Below are 21226 nucleotides of genomic sequence, written 5' to 3'. Positions count from 1 at the left end.
ACGAAACTTAACTCTTTTGAAAATTACACCGTCCACAACTCGTAAATCCGGAAGTGATTCCTCGTTTTCGGTGACGGTCCGAATTAAGTATAAATATTCGTTGCTGCTGAATTCGGAAGAGACTAAATCTATTTCTCCGGGTGTGGTAGTGAAAGACAACTCATCGGCATCAAACCGCGAAAGCGCATCGGGTACTACATTCAGGGTGCCCTTACGATGTTCCATTCTAAAGTCGTATCTTTGCAGTAAGAGTGACCATCTCGCCAACCTCCCGCTCAAGTCTTTTTGTGTCATCAACCACTTGAGACTGGAGTGGTCCGTAATAATCCGAAAAGGTAACCCATCGACATAGGGTCGGAAACGCTTCACGCTGAGTATGGCTGCAAGACATTCCAGCTCGGTTACTGTATAATTGCGTTGAGCATTATTCAGCTTTTTCGACACGAATGCGATTGGATGCTCAGCGCCCTCATCATCGACCTGGAACAACACTCCGCCAACACCTATTTTGGAAGCGTCGCATTGTATTACGAATTCTTTGGAAAAGTCTGGTTGGGCCAAGACAGGCGCCGAACTCAAGGCTACTTTTAGTTTTTCGAATGCCTCTATAGCTTCAGGAGTAAGCTTAAACGGGCCTGCTGACTTGCGGAGACAGTCGGTCAAGGGACCTGCCAAGTCAGCAAAATTGGTAATAAACGCTCGGTACCAATTCGCCATGCCCACAAACCTACGCACTTGCCGAGGGGATTTAGGGATCGGGAAGTTTTGCATTGCTTCTATTTTTCCCGGATCCACTTTCAAACACCCGCTGCCTATCAGGTACGCTAAATAGCGTATTCCTTTCTGGCAAAATTTACTTTTTTCCACGTTTATTGTCAGCCCTGCGTCTCTCAAACATTGGGCCACTTCCGCTAGCAATTTCAGGTGATCCTCAAAATTAGTGCTACATACCATCAGATCGTCCAGGTAGACAAAGACGTTCTCTCGCAGACGCGAAGGGATTGCCTTGTCCATCAGCCTACTCATAGTCTGCGGTCCATTGCACAGACCAAATGGCATCACCTTGAAGTGGTACAGAGGCCTCCCCGGAACTGCGAATGCTGTTTTTTCCTTCGAGGACTCTGTCAGTTTGATCTGGAAGAACGCGTCTTTCAGATCAATGCCACTAATAAAATGCGTGCCTTTGAGTCTGCTCAATAAGCCGTTGATATGAGGCAGGGGGTATGAGTCCTTCTTAGTCACCGCGCTGACCTTCCTGGAATCTATGCACAGCCTAACTTTACCTGGTTTCCGGACCAGTACTACAGGACTACACCACGGGGAGTTGGATTCTTCTATAACTCCTAATTCGAGTAACCTGTCTAGTTCTCTAAAAGCTTCGGCTTGCCTCGGTGGCGAAAGAGGGAAATGTTTGCTTTTTATAGGTACAGCATCACCGGTGTCGATGTGATGCTCCACTAATTTGGTTTGCCCTAGGCCTAACTTCTCGTACGAAGGAAACGTCTCGATGACCTTTTGCAATTCTACTTTTCGTTCTGGTGACAATTCATGGAGGTTAAGTTCCTCTTCCTTTTCAAGTCTAATATCTATGCACTCTACGCTTGGGAATATTTCGGGAGCTAACGCAAATGCTCTCCAAAAATCTACCCCGAAGTATGCTTCTTGGAGCAATGAGGGAAAAGGTAAAAACGAATAACCTTTGTGATATTTTTGAAGGTGACTGGTAGGGATACTGAGCCTAAAATTTTTTGCTTGTTGCCGCCCGCGGTATATACGAACGCGTGTAAGGGCTGATATTCGAAGCCGTTATCCTCTAGGAATTCTAATCCGTTTTTCCCTAAGATGGAGACGTTGGCTCCCGAGTCCAACAACCCTACAAGAAAACTATCTTTAATTTTAGCCTTTACTAAAGGCCTTTCGTCCTCGGTAAGCGTTAACGTGGTGGCTTGTAGCAGTCTACGCTCCTGTACTCTCCTATGGTACCTCTTCCTACACTTCAAAATATTTTCCGATACCGGGTAGTATTCAAAAATGGTATGTCTTATTTGTTCATACCTATGTTCCCTTTCTTCTAGGTTTGGTGAAAGTTGCGTTTGGCAAGCGACATCCCTATGCCGGCGTCGCAGAATTCTAATCGGCTCGCCCATCGCGGATGAAGACGTTTTACTCTCGGATTCAGAACTATTCGAATTGTCAGTACTGTCAGGGAAGGTTATTATCACGTTTGAGGGTTCTTCCGCCAGGGTACTACAGCACCTCGGAAGCTCACCATCTCCATGCAGAGATTCACCCTCTGGTTCAGCACACGGGACGACGCCTCGAGCACTGGCTGATGTGGGAGCTATGAAGCCGAACGAGGTTCCCCCGCCTTCTCGCTCGGGTACTGGTTTCCCTGCCTACGATGGTCCCTAGGGCATTTAGGAGTAAATACACCGTTATACCCACATTTGAAACAAAAAGGATTTTTTATGGATTCCTCACAATATATATAGGAGTGCCCCATTCCCTGGCAATTCCAGCATTGGATTCCCGAATAGTCCGGTCTTCTGCTGTGTCGATATTCCAGCGCCTCTATCTGCGGATCCGTCTCGCCGTCTTCGTTTCCATCCTCTTGTCCGGGGTTGTCGCGCGTGCTTCGCTTACATGCCGTCCTGGGTAAGTGGCTCCCAGCAGCTTGCTTTCTTTCAGCACTTGTTCACCTCTGCGTGCTACATCGCGTAGATCATGAAGGTTCCTTACGTCCGCATTAAAAAGCATTAGCTTAAGGCTACTGTTGACGTTCCTTTTTATTATGTGAATCAGTAAAAGCTCCAACATTGGCTCTCTTAAGCGCGCGTTCAAGGAGATTATGTCCGTGTGAAACACGTCATAGCACTCACTTGCTTTCTGCTTTCGCATGGAGATCTCCATCATGATCTCGTGGTCAGTCTTCAAAGTGCCAAATTCTCTTTTCAGTGAGTAGCACAAAAAGACATAAGTCGCGATCGGGTTTTGTTTCGTGAAAAGCCAGTACCATTCTTCGGCTCGTCCAGAAAGGAAGAAGTGGAAACTAGCCACTATTTGTTCGTCAGGGCATTGTGTGCGCTCACACAAGGTGTTCAGTTTGAAAAGGAAATCGGCCACGCTCCCAGTGCCGTCAAATGAGATTTTCCACTCCTGCGGTTTTACTGCTATGCTGCTTGGAGTCGGATACATTGGTGGTACTCCCGTTGGAAATGGGTTACGGTCCATCCTACTTGCGTTCCTGTTTTGCTGATTTGCTTGCTGCGCGGATTCGAGAGCGGCGTTGAGCTGGGCCATATTGGCTCTAATTGAGCCCATCTCTCTCCGCATTTCCTCCTGCGAAGCCTGGAACAATTGGTGTAGCACGTCCACCCACGAGCCTCCACGAGTGGCTTCGTCCTGCATTCCTAGGGTATTCGTCCGATCACTTGTAGCGTCTCCAAAATTTCCTATCTCCTGATTTGGTGGTAAAGCACCAGCTCCTTCGGGTGCGTAGGTCGACACATTGGACATTAGCCCCGAGATATCGTGCGCGTTCACGTGACTGGTGCTTATAGGTCTGTCCAGTTTCTCGCGAGGGTCATTCAGGTCCGAGCCCATGTTTATCAACGCGGGATCTCCTTATTGTCCGCCTACTGGGGTGTGCACCACCAAGGGACGCCTGGCCTGAGAGAAAGCCCCTCTATTTTTATTGCCCCGTTGCTGGTTTCTCCGGGGATTCCCCGTACTCCCGAACGGAGTATTCCGGTCCGGTTGCCCGAATGACTGGTCGCGCGACATGTTCAAGGGAAAAAATTTGGTCAAGCAAAAAAAAACTTATGTCACGTAAGGCGATTAGAGGTACAAAAAAAAAGGTTTATGTTTATAGATTTATATGCAACAAAAAAAATAAAACTCCCAAAGCTGGAAGATTAAAAGCGATTAAGCAATTTAACTGTATGGTGAACCAATGGGAATGCTGACATCCCCTTCCCGAAGGCACTCGGGCTACAGGCAAAAAAAAATTACATAAACTCATTCATACTTGTCCCTAGTGCTCCCAACCGCAATGCGAGGGGGTCTTAAGGCCCCCCTCCGAGACTGGTTGGGGCCACTAGGGTCACTCCAGGCACACACGGGTCGGTCTCAACACGCCCAGCCGCAACGCAGGGGCAGTCTCCAGGGGCTTGCCCCTGGGACTGGTTGGGGGTGTTGAGGCCTCCCGTCCATTCTTACTGGACACCATTCCTGCCTCCGCCGCAATGGGTGGAGCGGTTTCGGAACCGCTCCCCCAGGCTGGTGGAACAGGAAGGAGTGCCACTCTGAATCCCAGCTCACCCCGTCACAATCCAGGTGGCACTATGGGTTGCTACGTGGGATGAGCTGGGGTTCTTTCAACACATACACACCCACTCACTCTGACATCACAAATTCGGCAGGTAAAAGAAAGAGAAAAAAAAAAATTAACATTACAAAAAAAAATCCAATTAGCGGACAAAATTATTCCTAAGCCGACTAACGGACAACATTCCGGGAAAATAAAAACCCCAAAATCTACAAGAAAAACTTAAGTGCGTGCAGCACTGCCTCATCGGGTGAATACAAAATCCCGATAACTGACGTTAAGTCACGTGGCTCCGTCAGCCACTGCCCCCGATGACCAGCCCGGACAACCTGATCCGTCTAACCATCCCACCGCAACGTAGGAGGCAGCTGCTGTGGCTGCTCTCTCGGACTGGTGGGATGGTCAACCTCACAGGTTGACCCGACTGAACCTCGCGGCCAGCGCCTCAGGCGCCACGTTGGGCGCCATCTGTTATGGCGCCCTCAGCAACTGTCATCGCGACAGTGCCTCGAGCCCCACGTTGGGCGCCATCTGTTATGGAAACGCATTTTCAGTGGAAGCAGTAAGGAAGGCGGTCGGCATGATGTGTTGGTGCACAGTGGCTAGTCATTGTCGGCTGGGGCGGTTCCTTGCCAACCTTACTGTTCCTGCGCCATAAACAGAAAAAAAGTTCCTATCATGCCTATCAAAACCGAAAGCTGTCAAAATCAAAAACCCTGACAGAAGCGCAGAGACCGACTCAAAACGCTTATCAATACAAAATAAAACAACATCCGGCCGAACCGGATGTCACGGACAGACCGTTAACATTCAAAAATTTAAATTCAAATCAAAAAAAAACTCAAAAAAAATCTAACGCAAAAAAATTTACCGAACCGGACATGGCCGGTTACTAACTCTGAAAATCAAAAAAAAAAGCTGAAAATTAAAATACAAAAAGAAAAGGGCCGGTGCTATACCCACCCTCAAAATCCATGGCCACCGACGCACCTAATTTTCGGTGGCCCCTTACCTGTATGCCTACCTACTGCCTTATAAATAAAACGGAACGCCAGCATTCCCATTTTAAATACAATTTATTTATAATTCATCTCAATGAAGACTTAGGCAATATACATATATACTAAGTCTAACTAACTTTGAAAAAAAAAACTATTTCTTTATTTTCTTTTTTTTTCCTTATTCTCGTCTTCTAAATAGTTAAAAGGAATTTTATTTCAACAGCAGTAAAATAGGTTTTACTTATCTTTTGTCAATTAAATCGAGCGAGTTTTCATTCGCTTTGTGAGTGTGCTTACGTTTTCTTTAAATAAGCGTATATGCGGATATATTTGGACATGCAATATTTCATACGAATACGTATATATTAACTCACTTATTTATCAAAACCAAATACAAGATTTATAAAACATTTTAGAACGAAATTTCCTAATAAACTTCCAATTGGCAGGGCCTTATAAACCTGTTTTAATTTCTTTTTTATATTAATAAGGTGGTTAGTATACATTTTCTTCTCCCACTTTTTTTTGTCACAACTTCCGAGACACAAGTTATTAGTAAATAAATTGACATGAATATTAAGTACGGCCGACTCGCATCGTGAGCACGTTCAATTATTTCGAAATTTTACGAAATCAAAAAAAAGAAATGTTATATTTAGTAAATTTAGTGACGGAACGGAGATGAATTCATTGTATCGTTACGTCATATGAAAATTAGGAATCAAATCTAGATCTGATTAAATTGTCATTAATTGATTAAACATTAATGTTCTGTAATAAAGAGCGCTGATACCTTAATACGCGTGTCATACATACGGGCACATATTTATTGCCTCATTAATTCTATGTTACTATATCCTAATTATGGTTGCTTCTCCATATAGTTCAACTGGGGGTTGTGTTGGTTCTCTTATTGTTTAAAATTCATTTTATAATGTTAATAGTAAAATTGCATAATTGTTATACATTCAAATTGAGTTAGCAAGGCGCATTTGTATTAAAGTGATACGTAATGCACCATACTATTCAAATATACGTACGTCGCTTCACTTAGGACCCTAAAGCTCGTTTTTCTATTTTCTGTTCTCAGTTAGACATATCCCATTTGATTACAGAAATAAATAATTTTATCTATCACTACTAGGTAGGAAAACGCAAAAGAAATGCATCTAAATAATTAAATCAACTGGAGCTGAGCTCCAGTAGAGCTAGACCGTAGTGCCCTAAATGAATCAACGCGCGCCTCTGTGCGTAAACTTCACAGGTAATTACCAATTTTATATACAGGTAAACATATTCCTACCAAAGAAAACCAACTATTTAATTACAAAAATTCTTCTTTAAAGTTTAGGTACAATTCATACAATTTTAGGTTGTCTAATCCTAACTTCTCATTTCGGGTTATTTTAATTTAAAAGAAGTACATGTAGTTATGTCAAATTGAATTGGTTAAGCAACTAACTACTTTAGTACGACTCACCCAGTAGACTGGTACTTACTTGGCCGCCAGAGTACGTACCATGGGCCTCTGCCGACGTGGTTACAGGTGACGGTGTTGTTGCTGGTTAAGTTGTCGCGGTTGGTTACCATTTATCTGATGAGTTCCCGTATCGGTTGCTCCTACGCCACTTGCTCCTATTGTTGGTGTATTGTGGTTACCCTTGTTACTGTTAAAATGACGGTGGTTGCTATTACGCTGCTGTGAACGACGCATTAGTGGCAACTGTGTTTGGCTGCGAGTAATTCTATTGCTGCTGCCACCAAAGTGGTTGCATCCATTGCTCTGGTGATGCCGCACATCATTCGACGTACCCTATTCCAATTTCTTTTTACGTTTATTGCAGCTAGATTTACGTAACCTTGTGCTGCTGCGGTTTGTTGTATCTAATGAAATTGTTTCTTTTCCGGAACCCGTGGTTATCCTGTCTTTTCGCTGACGCACTAATTCCTTCTGTATTTTTCTTCAAGTATTCGAACGCGATTTGGCTAGTTTGGGTTCTAAGGCTTCCTGTGTATATATAATTCAACGCCAATCTCAGTGGCATGCCAAACCTTCGCCTCTTGCAAAAAAAAATAATTTAGCAATAAGCAAGCAATGAAGCGGTCTATAAAAAGCCAATCTCCAAACGATTTATAAGTACGAGACAATTTCATTTCCTCTGGTAGCACGCAGTTTCACAAAGAAAGGATTCTAAAACTTTATTTCTATTATCGACGTGTGCCACGCCATTTACAATTTCCAATGCCACAATTCCTCGTGAATTCGTGATGTCCGATTGAGCATGGTTAGCTTGGGGTAGATACATCCAAATCATTTATTATATATTCATATTCGGGAAATACGTAATTTCGGCATATTAGCCAACTAAATTTTTCTTTTTTCTACCCCTTCTCAGCCGGAAACTCGTGCTAAAAAAGACCTGAATCTTTTTTTTCTTTTTTTGCTGGTGTGTATCGGCCGGAAACTCAACCTTCAAGAAAAGATTTTTTTCGTAGTGATGGCCGGTCTGTCTTTTTTCTTGTCTTCGATATTTTGTTATCGCCACTTTCGCCACATCGCTAGGTGTGTTCGCGTGAACACGCTCCCAAGTGGATCGTAGCCGTAGACTGTAGCAGCAGACCGTAACAACAAATAGATTTCTTTGTGTGGTCACAATCGTTTATTTTTAACAAATTATTTTAATAAAATATAGCTAAACAAAAGCATTACAACAAAAATTGCCTAACGCTCGCTAATAGCCCGAATCTCCATCTTTACAACCAAAACTTTATTTATAGATTTGGATTCTAAATAAGAGCGAAAAGGGACCTGTATATAAAAACAGCAATTAGAAAAAATACATATGATATATGTACGTAGAGGTCCCCAGCCACTTTCTCATAGAAAGCTCAAACCGTTTTTGAAAGATGAAAATGCTGGTAAATGTGACCTTGAAATGTTGCAAACGTGAGACGGTTAAGCCGTTCCAACTGCCTTAATGGCCGAAACACAATGAAGTTTTTTATATACATAGATACGTTCAAAGCAATCTTATGCATTTCAATAACATCGCCACAATCAACCAAGATGTTACGTTTGTAAATATAAAGGAACTTCAGACTTGGCAGTTAAAGTTTATTTCGACTTGCCCATACATATACAAAATTTCGCGAATTGCTGTTATAAACACTCACTATACAAGAAAAATACTTGCTTATATATTTTGTGTTCTATTCATTTGGTGAATTGCAGATTTTAACTGTGAAAATATTTAGAAAAGCATCAACAAGTGGGAAAAATTATTTCACTTGCAAAGTGTGAAAGCACCCTTAGCCAAAGTAAACGTCCAATTCTTCTTCTTATGCTTTGCTTGTATGAAAAGTGGGAATATGTCTCCTTTTTTGTCAGATGGCGCCAATGCAGCTCAATCTGATGTTCCCCAGCTTGATCTGCTGTTCTCCACGTGCAATCTACTCATAATGCATACGATTGTGTTAAACACATTTATATGAAAAACTGCTTATGTAACTGGTCTTTGACAGACTGTTCGATTTGAAGGCCGAAGCTCTGCAATTCCTAGAAACTGAAAAAGAATTGCGCCTTATGTCATTGCTGGAAAATAAAAAGTTTATTTAGATTTGGATTTTTTGTCTGACGAAAGGACACCCTTAAATGATTTCAACTTAGACTAAGTTTACCGAAAACAGCAATGATTTTATCACAGTTGATTACTGTTTTATCCCAAAAATGCCTTTGGATAACTTTCAAGATACTTTTAAAGATTTTGAAAGGATGAAACCACTTATCAAACTTTTTGAAGCGCCATTTCATTGTGATGTAAATACGGGTTCGAAATTCCATACGAACTCGTTTTCCTCAGGAATGAAATGATTGCTCCAGATGGCAGTTATATGGTTGCGTTCTGGTTGAACTTGCATAAGGAACATTATCCTCATCAAAAAAAATGTTATGGTGTAAGCCCGCGGAAGGCAACTCCCTTAGGTTGATAATCTTGGATTGTAAACAACCACTTCCTTAAGCCGGAGTCATTGGTGCCGTATATCGTATCGCTGTATCCGTATCCCTAACGTAATCAGCTGTTTATCGTTACGACGGTAAACCAAAACCCAATTGGTTGGCTACGATACGGTTACGACCTTAGCGGCACCAATAATCGATTGCATTGATTCTCATAAGGTTGGTCGAATCACCTGTTAAAAGGTTACCGATACGGTTACCGATAAAGCACCAATGTCTCCAGCTTTACGTTCATCAGCTTACCCGCAGTCCAATTGCTCTATGTCAGCTTACCCGCAGTCCTTTGCTTGTCAGCAATTATCCATACAATGTTACGGTCTGCTGCTGCGGTCTACGGCCATGATCTCCTTGGGAGCGTGTTCACGCGAACACACCTAGCGATGTGGTGAAAGTGGCGATAAAAAGAAAAATATCGAAAAGAAGGGAACAGACAGACCTGCCATCACGAGCACAAGAAAATGGATGGAGTTTTTTTTTTTGCCAGCATATAGGCACGAGGAAAAAGAAAAAGGAAGAAAAATTTGGTCTTTTTTTAGCACGAGGTTCCGGCCATGAAAGTTCAGCTAGATTGGAGCGAAAAGAAAAAAGCAAAAACTCCCAAAATTGGACAACAATAAGCGATTGTTTTCCCGCTATTTGTATTGCACATAATACACTACGATTATTATAAAAAAATTTTGTAGAACAGCGACAAGGAAGTCGCTTATCAATTAAGTTCATACGCTGATGGCCAAAAATGAAATTTTAACGAAAAGCACAAACAAAAAAATGCTACTAATTTATGTGTGACTGAATCTAACAACACTCAATTGTGTGGAGAAAATTTAAAAAGGTTACAGCACTTTTCTTTGACTGGGGTAATACATCGATTCCCACACGCTCGGGTGAATTGTTGAAAGCAGTGGAAAAGATCAGTCTCCGGTAACAATATCATATTATCGCCACCAAGCATAAAACACCCATATATGAAGCAAATAACATAAGGACAATTGAGAGACGGCGGCAGCACGCGGCAGCGTAACCCAACGAACGTCAAAATTAGCACCAAGTCATCAAGTTCGTGAAGGTCATCACGAAGTCTATTGCCACCAGGTTCACTCGATCACCTCGGGCCAGAGCGCAACAACCACCAACAGTACCAACACCAACTACAACAACAACGTTTGAAACTGGGTGAGTCCGTTCCAACTCGGTGAAATTATATTATGTATTTATATGAAGTGATAAAATTCGTCACTTGCAGATTATCGTTTCAAATTTTTGTAATTCATTCCAAGCACGCTTAATGAACCTAAAGACCCCTTTCTGTAACTCGATTCGAACATACGGTATATGAATTCGGACACTTTGGTGCTCTTAACTCTGTTGACCCGTCGGATAAGTGCAATGTAAAACCCGTTCTGTAATCTTGCGAGTAAGAAACATTGTTCTGTAAAGCTTGTGAAAGGTCAACACAGCCAAGAAATAGAAAACCTAAAGTATAAAAGTTTGAGTTCTGCAAATAATTTTATTCCAGTCAAGTTACAGAATAGTGTCACTAGTACATATAGTACCTTACATTTTTGAATGTGTCACTCGGAACCATATTTTTTTTTATATACATACATGCGAAAGCCATGCGGATGGGTAATGCATTACACATTAGCGACATATGCCTTTCCGCGAGAAATTAGAATCTAGTCGCAACAAGAAATAGAGGATCTACGTCTTGGTGATCAGGAACAAATAAACTCTTTCTATAATTTTTTTTTGAAATATTTTTTTTTACTGCTCCACTATACTGTTGCGACTGAAACGTCACCCGAAAGTTCATAAATATTTTTTCTCTATATGATCACACGGCACAAGTTAGTATGTGTCAACGAAGTCTAAAGCTATAAAAGCTTATTAAATTGTTACGAGAGTTTTGCCGACCATATCCATTGGTGTGGCAATCAAATTTCCATAGACTCGAGATAAGACAAATGAAATGAATTTAATACAATTGAACTTGCTGATATGAGAAAAGTATAACTAACGTAATTGGATACAATCGAATGCAATTATCATAAATTGGAACTTAGAAAAAAAAATATAAAAATTTTTACTAAATACAATCCAAAAGTAAATTTGAAGTTTGGAAAACTATAATTTAAAATAGATGTGAAATAAGAAAATCTAATTAAATCCTAACAAAAGGAACATTCTAAGTTAGCAATAAGAAAATGTAAATGTTAAGGAGTCTGCAAACTCTGTAAGGCGGTCTACGATTTACTATAGGAATTTTGAGCCAAATAACTACATTTTTTTAAGGTATTTTTTTTTACTCCAGTGTGCTTCGCTTGGTTTCCACGTTATTTGCTATGTACAAGCATACCTATGAAATTAAAATCTATTCAGCAGTATGGAAATAGATTCGAAAGAGCATTTAGATGAATTCCACATTATTTTCAGCAAATGACCTGTAAACCAGAGCAACAACCGCAACAATGTTATCAAACTTAGTTATAATAAGAAGGAATACAACTTCCTGTATAATTTTTTTTTACAACAAAAAAAATGTTATATGTACATACAGCTGCGAACAAAAGAATAGCAGTCGAAGATATTAAACACCTTTTATTAGTAAAAGAAGGATCATTTATTTGATAAGCTGCAATAAACTTGCAACCAAACTTATTTTAGAACCATCTAAAAACGTTTAAAGCCCCTAAAAGGAATTATTGCTTTGGCTTTACAAAGTAATATTTACTATTCATGTTTCTTAATACCGGGATCGTAATGAATTATGTCAATTAGATACTTATGTACAATTTCTTTGTTCGAAATTATTTCTTTTACTTCTTAAACAAGCATTTTATTCACCGTTTCCTCTGTAACTTAATGCGTACAACTTATTTTGAAGAAAGCAAATTTAGATAAAACTCAGGATTGATTAGTATATACATCTACATATTAATTTTTTTTAAATGATGGATTATAAATAAAAATTGTAATTAAAAATGGGAATGTTGGCATCTTCATTCTTTTAGAAGGCACGTAGGGTATACAGGTAAGGGGCCACCGAAATTTAGGTGCGTCGGTGGCCATGGTTATTTGAGGGTGGGACTAAGCACCGGGCGTCGCAACAACACCCGCGGCGCCCCTCTGTGTATTCGGCCTTTTATTTTCCTTTCAGTTTTGTTATTTTACTTTTCAGCTTTATTGATACTTGATTTCAGAGTACTAACCGGTCATGTCCGGTTCGGTAATTTTTTTCAGCTCAGTCAGTTTTTTTTTATTTTTTTTGAATTTGAATTTAAATTTTGGAATGTTAACGGTCTGTCCGTGACATCCGGTTCAGCCGGATGTTGTTTTATTTTGTATTGATAAGCGTTTTGAGTCGGTCTCTGCGCTTCCGCCAAGTTTTTTGAATTTGACAGCTGCTCGTTTTGATAGGCATGATAGGAACATTTTTCTGCTTATGGCGCAGGAACAGTAAGGTTGGCAAGGACCCGCCCCAGCCGACAATGACTAGCCACTGTGCACCACTACATCATGCCGACCGCCTTCCTTACTGCTCCGTTGTAGATGCGTAACCATAACAGATGGCGCCCAACGTGGCGCCTGAAGCGCTGACCGCGAGGGTCAGTCGGGTCAACCTGTGAGGTTGACCATCCCACCAGTCCGAGTGAGCAGCCACAGAGCTGCCACCTACGTTGCGGTGGGATGGTTAGACGGATCAGGTTGTCCGGGCTGGTCATCGGGGGCAGTAGCGGACGGAGCCACGAGACTTTACGTCAAGTCTCCGGAATTTTTTTTATTTTCACCCAATGAGGCAGTGCTGAACGCACTTAGTTTTTTTTGTAATTGGGGTGTTTTTTTTTGTTACCGGAATGTTGTCCGTTAGTCGGCATTGGAAAAATATTAGTCCGCTAACTGGGTTTTTTTTTATGTCAAATTTTTTCTAGTTTTTTTTTAGTTTCCCTCATGCCGAATTTGTGATGTCAGGTATGAGTGAGTGTGGATTTGTAGGACCCCAGTTCATCCCACGTCTCAGGTGGCAACACATAGTACCACCTGGATTGTGACGGGTTGAGCTGGGATTCAAAGTGACACCCTTCCCTGTCCCACCAGTCTGGGGAGCGGCCATTGAGGCCGCTCCAACCATAGCGGTGGAGGCAGGAGGGGTGTTCCGGGTGAATGGATGGGAGGCCTCAGCACCCCCAGCCAGTCCCACTAGCGCGTCCCCAGAGACCGCCTCTGCGTTGCGGCTGGGTGTATTGGGACTAACCTGTGTGTGTAGGACATTGACCCTAGTGGCCCCAACCAGTCCCAGAGGCAGGTCCTTAAGACCCCCTTATGCGTTGCGGTTGGGAGCACTAGGGACAAGAATGACTGAGTTTGTGTTTTTTTTCATTTTTTTTGGAGCCCGAGTGCCTTCGGGGAATGGGATGTCAGTGTTCCCATTGACTACCCAAATATTTTTTTTTGGCCTTCTGTGGGGGCGATAACCACTAGCCTTTCGGAGTTTGGACGAGTTCTCCATATCAAAATGTCTATACTCTTTTTTTTGTCAGGCCTTTTGTGGGGGCGATAACCACTAAAACCTTTCGGAGTTTTGACGAGTTCTCCATAACAAATGTCTAATTGCCGCAAAGCCCTTTTAAACTAGGAAACAGAATTAATTCCCAAATTTGACTTAACTTTTTTTTGATGGACCTATGTTGCCCGGCTAGCTTCGTAGTAGGACTTTGAGACTCTTATCTCAGGGGTGAGTCGTGCCCCACGTTGATTGGCATTGGAGGCCCCTGGCAGTGGCTTCCCACAGCGGATCCGGTTTCCTGTTCGCTCCATCGTCGGGCCTTCTAAGCGAAGCAGGTTTGTTACGGTCTGCTGCTGCGGTCTACGGCCATGATCTCCTTGGGAGCGTGTTCACGCGAACACACCTAGCGATGTGGTGAAAGTGGCGATAAAAAGAAAAATATCGAAAAGAAGGGAACAGACAGACCTGCCATCACGAGCACAAGAAAATGGATGGAGTTTTTTTTTTTGCCAGCAGATAGGCACGAGGAAAAGAAAAAGGAAGAAAAATTTGGTCTTTTTTTTAGCACGAGGTTCCGGCCATGAAAGTTCAGCTAGATTGGAGCGAAAAGAAAAAAGCAAAAACTCCCAAAATTGGACAACAATAAGCGATTGTTTTCCCGCTATTTGTATTGCACATAATACACTACGATTATTATAAAAAAATTTTGTAGAACAGCGACAAGGAAGTCGCTTATCAATTAAGTTCATACGCTGATGGCCAAAAATGAAATTTTAACGAAAAGCACAAACAAAAAAATGCTGCTAATTTATGTGTGACTGAATCTAACAACACTCAATTGTGTGGAGAAAATTTAAAAGGTTACAGCACTTTTCTTTGACTGGGGTAATACATCGATTCCCACACACTCGGGTGAATTGTTGAAAGCAGTGGAAAAGATCAGTCTCCGGTAACAATATCATATTATCGCCACCAAGCATAAAACACCCATATATGAAGCAAATAACATAAGGACAATTGAGAGACGGCGGCAGCACGCGGCAGCGTAACCCAACGAACGTCAAAATTAGCACCAAGTCATCAAGTTCGTGAAGGTCATCACGAAGTCTATTGCCACCAGGTTCACTCGATCACCTCGGGCCAGAGCGCAACAACCACCAACAGTACCAACACCAACTACAACAACAACGTTTGAAACTGGGTGAGTCCGTTCCAACTCGGTGAAATTATATTATGTATTTATATGAAGTGATAAAATTCGTCACTTGCAGATTATCGTTTCAAATTTTTGTAATTCATTCCAAGCACGCTTAATGAACCTAAAGACCCCTTTCTGTAACTCGATTCGAACATACGGTATATGAATTCGGACACTTTGGTGCTCTTAACTCTGTTGACCCGTCGGATAAGTGCAATGTAAAACCCGTTCTGTAATCTTGCGAGTAAGAAACATTGTTCTGTAAAGCTTGTGAAAGGTCAACACAGCCAAGAAATAGAAAACCTAAAGTATAAAAGTTTGAGTTCTGCAAATAATTTTATTCCAGTCAAGTTACAGAATAGTGTCACTAGTACATATAGTACCTTACATTTATCACGATGGCATATCTACTTACGTTTGTCAGAGTTCCGAATAATTAATTAGACGCACGCTAGTTTATTTAATGTTAAATGAAGAAAGTATTATTATTAGAAATAATGAATATACACTTTAATGTAATTTAAGTGAATTACGATTTTATTAAATACGACGTTTCGTTCTGAAGGTTCGAGACAGACTGCTTCGTCTCGCTCATTTCATTTCTCTCCTCAAATCGTCTTTTACTTAGTTAGAGTTGCCATGTCGGCTGACAATTCGGCCTTTCCTGACTCCAAATCGACCTCGATTTGATCAGGGTCGTCGTCGTCGTCGTCGTATTCGTCGAGCTCGGGTGCACTGTGACACCAGGGCTTTATTTTGTCGGTACTAAATATTGAGCAGAATTTGCGATTTGTTATTTTTATACCAGGAATATCTTCTATGAGGTATCGGTCGTTTCCCAAGCTTCGGGTAATAACGTATGGACCGCGAAACTTGGGTTCCAGCTTTCTCGATTCGCCAGTTGCTGCTGGCTCGTTCTCAATAACAACGAGGTTACCTTCAGTGTATGTTGTCGGAGTACGGTGCTTATCGTCGAACCTACGTTTCCATTTTTCTCGTTCGTGGTTAATATTTTCAAGGGCTTGTTGCCGTTTTTCGTCGATTGGTAGCGGATTCGGATTATCGGTTGTATCGTGAATAGCTGCAATTAGCTTATTTTGTACGATATCGCGAAGACGAAAATTAAAAATTAGTTCGTTCGGCGAATAACCTGACGTATCGTTGCGCTGTGAGTTGACTGACCATTGCACGTTTCGTAGATGACAATCCCACTCTTTCGGTTTATCGGTCGATGTTCGAAGATAATTTAATATGGTTTGGTTAGCTCGCTCAACCTGGCCGTTGGCGCGAGGTGTACGTACGGCGTTTTTAATATGTTGGATCGAATTTTTTTCACAAAACTGTTCGAATTGCTTCGAGGTAAAACATGTACCTCTATCGGTGATGATTTTTACAGGCAGTCCAAAGTAGCTTGTCATATCGTTTAGTGCGTTGATTACCGCGGTGGTTTTCGTATTGCGTACTGGCTTCACTACCAGGTATTTGGAAAAACTATCGGATATTGCCAGAACGTAGCAATTTCCACGATTACTTTTGACGAAAGGTCCTAAGTGATCGACGTGAAGGACCCGAAATGGCATGGGATCAGGTTCACTATAATGCAGCCTACCTTCAGCCACACCGTGACGAGATTTGTTGTAGCAACAATCTGGACATGCTGCTAAATAATCTTTAACGTATTTGCGGATTTTAGGAAACCAAAAATGTGTCGAAATTCGTTGGATCGTTTTGTCGAGTGCAAAATGTCCCATTTCGTCATGGCAAGAATGCACTACTCTCCAACGAACTGATTTTGGTACAACGAATCGTAACCCATCTTTCGTACGGCGATATAATCGATGATCCTTAATTTCGTAGTCTTGTCGAATTTGGGCGTCTTGATCTGTTTTCTTCTCTTGCTTAAGTACTGATACTATCGATGATAACGTTGGGTCTTGCAACTGCATTGTCAAGAGCCAGTCTTCGGATGAAGTATTAACTTTCATTACCAACCCAGCCGGTTCTACGTCGTTTGGTGGCTGATCTGGTGCGCGACTCAAAGCGTCGACATGAGCCATACGTGTGCCTTGGCGATGAATTATATCGAAATCAAATTCTAAAAGTTTCATCCACCAACGCGCGATACGAGATTTTAATTCTTTATTAGTTTTGACTTTAGCTATGGCAGAACAGTCCGTTACTAGTCGAAAATGCTTGCCTAGTACATACATTCGAAAGCGTTCGAGGGATTCGACTACGGCGAGTACCTCGAGTTCGTACGCATGATAATTACTTTCTGCACTCGTGCAATGCCTACTAAAATAAAATACTGGTTTCCACGTTTTATTGTCGTTTGACTGAAGTAGCACACCGGCAAGGCCAACACTACATGCGTCGGTGTGTACTTCATGCTCGGCCATCCTATCGTACAACGCCAGAATTGGTGCGTTGCTTAAACGTTCGATCAAGGTTTCGAATGCTTCTTGTTGTTCACGACCCCATACAAAAGATTCGTTTGATTTCGCGAGAAGTTTCGTTATTGGTTTCGAAATTAGCGCGTATTCCGGTACGAATTTCCGGAAGAACCCAGTTAAACCCAAAAATCGTCTAGTTTCCGTTATACTAGATGGTACTTTAAAGTTTTTGATAGCGATTATTTTCTTTTCTCCCGGTTTTATACCATTTTTATTTATTACGTGGCCTAAATAGTGTATTTCTTCAGCCAGAAAATTACATTTTGAAAAACGTAGTGTTAAACCATTTTCTCGTAAGATATTTAAGAATTTTGTAAGACGTGATAAACCTTCTTTAACCGTTTTACTTGGAATTATGACGTCATCCAAGTATACGAGTATTTCACCCGCTCTCATTTTCGCAATTATTTTATTCATTACTTGTTGGAATACAGAAGGCGCATTTACCAGGCCAAATGGCATTCTATTGTATTCATAGTGACCATCCGTAGTCACGAAAGCAGTAAACTTTTTCGCACACTCTTCGATTTCTATTTGGTGATATCCCATCCGTAAGTCCAATGTCGTAAAATAACTATTTCCCGATAGTTGTGCGAAATGTTCGTCGATTATTGGCATGGGATATGGGTGTTTCACCGTAACTTTATTTAGCGCTCTATAGTCCACGCATAATCGCGATTCCCCATTGGCTTTTTCAACTAACACGACCGGTGACGCGTAAGGTGATTCCGAATGACGAATTATTCGATTTGTTAATAGTTCAGATACAATATCAGATACTATTTTACGTTTAGCGAACGGCACTCTATATGGCTTTAAAGCTATTGGCTTATCGTTGGTTAATTCGATATTCATTTTCGAGACTGTGCATGTACCTAGGTCGGATACAGACTCAGAAAATATATCGCGGTTTGCTTCAATAATAGCTTTCAATTCCGATCGTTCATTCGTTGAGATATTCGACACGTTCTCTAATTTCTCGAAACTACACTTGTTGTTTTCTATAACCAGCCTATTTTTGTTATTACAAAACACATCTCTTCCGAGGAGTACATCTTCATCAATGTGATCATCGTTAACCACTAATAATACGGCTTGGTTATGATTTTTGTCAATTTCAAGTACAACTGAAATGTTTGCTTTACACATATATTCGCCTCCTGCGAATCCTCTTAAGACGCGTTTACATTCTACAAGTTTGCCCACTTTTTCGGCTATAGAATGACGGATTAGCGAACACGTACTACCAGAGTCGATGATAGCTTTTGTTTCGAAATCGTTTACTTTGATTACTTTTGTCAAGTTTGTATCTTGAATTACATCATTTATTTTATTCACCGTCGTATTTGGTTTAGGTTTTGCTTTCGCTTGTTTACAGTTTATTGCTTTATGACCTGTACGTTTACAAGTCTCACATCTTTCGACACGTTGTGGTTCTGAACAATTTATTGAAATATGTCCCGTTTTTAAACAATTATAGCATTTAACCGATTTAGGTGTTTCGCGTTCACCTACTTTAGCGTTTGCTGGTATTTCACGTTCACCAACATTTTTCGTTTGGCTTTTGGACGTAGCCGTATATTCGTCGATTTTCTGTTTATAGTTCAGCGGTTCGTATTTTATGTTATTGTACACCGAATAATTTTGAATATCGCGTAGCAACTTATTGCAATTTTCGTAATCGTTCGAGATCTTTTTACGGAGATCATGGTCGTTAATGCCGTTTATTATGTACCGCGCGATAGCAAATTCAGGAATTCCTCCTTTTGTACCCATCGACAACATTTTGTAATAATAGTCTTGCGGAGATTCGTTACGTTGGCGACGCGTTCGTCCCAATTTTATGTGTATATCCGCGACGTTTTCAACGGTTGCAAAATCAATACAAAATTTCGCGACGAATTCCGACCACGATTTAAAAATATTTTGACAATCAACCCAATATTTCGCATGCCCTTTTAATTTTTGCTGTACGGCGAATAATAACACTTGGTCACTCCACTGATATGCAGTACGTAGCATTTCGATTCTTCTTATAAATTGATTTGCACTTAGTGATGTTTCATTTGACGGGTCGAATTCGGGTAGAAGTGCTATCACTTCATTCACATTACTATACGGATTTTGTCGTATATTTACATTTGAAAATGGATGATTTTGTTGCATATGAGCATGAACACTATTCGACTGCATATTGCTTCTTATATTCGGTTCATTATAAAATCGCGTTTGCGTGAAATTTTCGTCATAACACAACTGAGCATGCCCATTATAAACAGACATGGGTGGCATATAATTTAGATTGTGAATATTCTCACTATTCCAATAAGAATGCTCGTTGGCTTGCATATACGGGTGCACGTCATTTGCTATTGATATATACGGTGGTTGAATATTTGTACTCATTCGCGATGAATGTGCGTGTGTATATGATACACTAGTTGGCAGCACGCACGTAAGCGGTACCGAAACAAACGAATTTATGCAACTTGTAATTTGTTCGGACTGTGGTGACGAACCAACCGACGGACGAAATTCAGATACTACTTGAGTGCTTTTGCTTTGCGTTGGCATTTCACACTCACGTTGCGTTACACTCACTTGCAAATCGGTAATTGTTTTTTCTAATTCATTTATTCTTTGCATTAGCATCGTTTCATTTGCACTCATAAATGTATCATTTGCGTTCGCGTTCGCGGTTTTGTTTACATTTTCATATTCTTCGAGTCGTTCGATTAAAGTGTGTTTTTTTCCCGTCTTTGCAATTCCGCGCTCGCGACATCTGTTGCGCAGATCATTAACTGTCATACTACGAAAGTTCATGTTTTTGTCTAATTAGAAATTGAAAATGCGAGTTCAGCTTTTACGAGTTGAGAAGTTTTGCGATGTTTTAAAATGGTTGAAACGACGCTCTTGCATACAACATAAACACATATATGTTTTAGTATAGGAATATTTTCGCTATCCCTTTCGCTTTTATGATGAAACTCTAAAGTCGTAGAATTTTCAATTTAACCGACCGTTCGTTGCAAACTCGACGCGTTGCACGTTCGTATGTACATATAGACGCATGTACATTTATGTGTGTATGTATACTACCGTTTCTTTTATTTTTTTTCGTGTTTTGCAATTTCACAATTTCGACGCAATTTTTCTACTTCGTTGTACGTTTTTCGACACGGTTGGACTTTTTTTCTCGTACATATGTACATATATGACTATTTACTATGCACGCTTTCGTTTTTCAATGCATTTTATCATTAACACAACACTTCTTTTTATTGTTGCAAAGATTTTTCACATTTGTTATAACATGCTCGAATTATTATTAACGCGACAATCCTTATGTGGCATAGGTTTCGCACACTTCTGATATTATCACGATGGCATATCTACTTACGTTTGTCAGAGTTCCGAATAATTAATTAGACGCACGCTAGTTTATTTAATGTTAAATGAAGAAAGTATTATTATTAGAAATAATGAATATACACTTTAATGTAATTTAAGTGAATTACGATTTTATTAAATACGACGTTTCGTTCTGAAGGTTCGAGACAGACTGCTTCGTCTCGCTCATTTCATTTCTCTCCTCAAATCGTCTTTTACTTAGTTAGAGTTGCCATGTCGGCTGACACATTTTTGAATGTGTCACTCGGAACCATATTTTTTTTTATATACATACATGCGAAAGCCATGCGGATGGGTAATGCATTACACATTAG

The 21226-nt window shown here is 40.9% G+C and overlaps 1 protein-coding gene across 1 annotated transcript in view; it reads left to right on the top strand.

Annotated features, from left to right (window-relative positions):
• The window catches only part of LOC137249840 (uncharacterized), a 56489-nt gene extending 43957 nt beyond the window's left edge, over positions 1-12532 (top strand). Inside the window, exon 2 of the mRNA XM_067781818.1 lies at positions 12378-12532. The gene's annotated coding sequence lies outside the window, so the exon portion shown is untranslated. The remainder of the gene's footprint in view (positions 1-12377) is intronic.
• The last annotated feature ends 8694 nt before the right edge of the window (positions 12533-21226 follow it).

Source organism: Eurosta solidaginis, chromosome 4 (genome assembly GCF_040869045.1).
Source record: "Eurosta solidaginis isolate ZX-2024a chromosome 4, ASM4086904v1, whole genome shotgun sequence".
Taxonomy (NCBI): Eukaryota; Metazoa; Arthropoda; class Insecta; order Diptera; family Tephritidae; genus Eurosta; species Eurosta solidaginis.
This window is presented reverse-complemented; position numbering and strand designations above follow the sequence as displayed.